Source organism: Belonocnema kinseyi, chromosome 1 (assembly GCF_010883055.1).
Source record: "Belonocnema kinseyi isolate 2016_QV_RU_SX_M_011 chromosome 1, B_treatae_v1, whole genome shotgun sequence".
Taxonomy (NCBI): Eukaryota; Metazoa; Arthropoda; class Insecta; order Hymenoptera; family Cynipidae; genus Belonocnema; species Belonocnema kinseyi.
This window is the reverse complement of record NC_046657.1, coordinates 18,983,581-18,985,759: the sequence shown is the minus strand read 5'-3', so window position 1 is coordinate 18,985,759 and position 2,179 is coordinate 18,983,581.

Here is a 2,179-nt window from a genome sequence, read left to right as displayed (position 1 = left end):
AATAAGGACACACACACACAATCTTTTTTTAATCGTCTCGTCGTTATGTAATGAACGTCATACAGAATATTAAAATTAAATTTCTTAATATTTTAATTATTTTTAATTTCTCTCAAGCAACTGTAATCTTTAACAATAGGAAAATTAAGTGAGGCATGACAGGCACTCAATCTAAATCCTTGGCTCGATCCTGTGTTTACGATGTTTAAATTGTTTAAATTTTAAAGTATCGTCGCTAAAAAAACACTTCAATAACAATCTAATGTTGATTTTTAAGAGGTGATCATTATTGACGGATGATTTAGTGTGGTCTTTATGGAAAGACAGAAGCAAATGCAAGGAAGTTAGAAATATGGCCCGTAAAAATAACGGATATCCGTGTTATTCTCTCTTCTCCGATTACACGACAAAAATCTTGAAAAAGATCATGCGCCCAGGATTGAAAATTCTTAAATGGGAATAGTATGGAATTTTCAATGAGTTTTAAAACAGTTTCCAATTGTTTAAGCAAATGCAAATTATTTAAACAATTATTTAATCCCAAAAAATTTAGAAAAGAATCGTATTTTATTATTAAAATGTAATTGTTTGACATTGTTTGGAGTAGAAAATTGTTCTAAAAACATTCTGTAATTATTTAAACAATTATTTGTTGTTTATTTACAAAAATTTTAAAAAGTGAGGCAGAGATGTCCACTTCTTCTACATTGCTATTCTAAGAAACTTTTTGTAGATGTTGTTGTTTTCTGTTTGTTGTTGACGTTGTTTTCTTGATGTAAACCATCCATACTTAATTTGACATAAATTAAAAAAAAATCAATAATTAATTGCAAAAACAATAACATTAATATTTTAGCAGAATTTACTAGTCCTCGATATCATTGAATATTATGTTTGACTCAGAAAATGCGATTTAAAAAGTATTTTTCAAAAAGTAATTATTTTAAGAAGTCATATTTGCTTAAACACTTAAAAGGTGGGTCATATATTCTTTGTATACACTATATAGTCATGTAATACACTATTTAGTTAGTGTAAACAAACTGATTGAGCAAATTAGGATTGTTTAAATGAATAGAAATTTATTAAACATTAAAAGAAATGTATCAAAATTATGTAATTATTCAACAAAACGTAGCATAGGATACCAATTAAGAAAAAGTGGATATCTCTAGCTCAATGTTCAGAAATTTGAAAAATAGACCAAAAATAATTGTTTAAATGATATAATGTTTTTAGAAAAATGTACTACTCGAAAAAATGACAAATAATTACATTTCAATCAGAACATATGATTATTTGTTACATTATTTTTGGATTAAATAATTATTTACATAATTTACATTTCTGTAAACAATTGAAAATTGTTTAAAAAGTAATGGGAAATATTGAAATTGTCCACTAGTAATTATTTGTATGAAAAAGACGACGGATATTTAATAAAAATTAAAAATAATGAACGTAAAAATGTAGTTTTTTATTTTCAGCTCATATTTGGGGCGCCGGGGGGGGGGGATAAAATTTATTAGTATAGAGTTATTTCGCAAACACTCCATCTTGTAAATCGATTGGAAACATATTTATAATTTTCATTAAATTTTAACATAGTATAAACAGTACACGTTGTACCATTTAATTTTATAATTCTATGGCTAGGTCACGAAGGAATAATAAGGAGACCTCATTCCGTTCCCCCACTTGGCAATAGAAACATTTGTCAAATTAACGTAAGTTGAGATGATCTGTTTGTTTGTTTTGATGCAAGTGTCAGAAATGTGTTCTAGGCCATGAGGTGTCAAGTTCCGGGTTGTGGACGAAGTTACACACCGAAGAAGGCAAATACACTTTTTCTTTAAAGCCTTCACTGTAAGTACAATAAACGTCTGATATATTTTATTGTTTTACCTAACTGTCTGTTGTACCTAACAATAGGAAAGTTGAGTGAGGCATCACAGGCACTCAATCTAAATTCTCGGCTCGATCCCAGGTTTACGATCGTCGAAAAAATCTTTTCTTTCCTTTCTTTCTTTCTAGCCACTCTCCACTACGCCAGGGAGGGGCAACAAATAGCCTAGGTCCAGTGATCCCAGATCTGAAACGAGATGCGGTCCAATACTATGACAGGGCTATGTCCGTGTGAATATAGTAGGAGACGCTGTAAATGGCTGAGTTGCGCGCG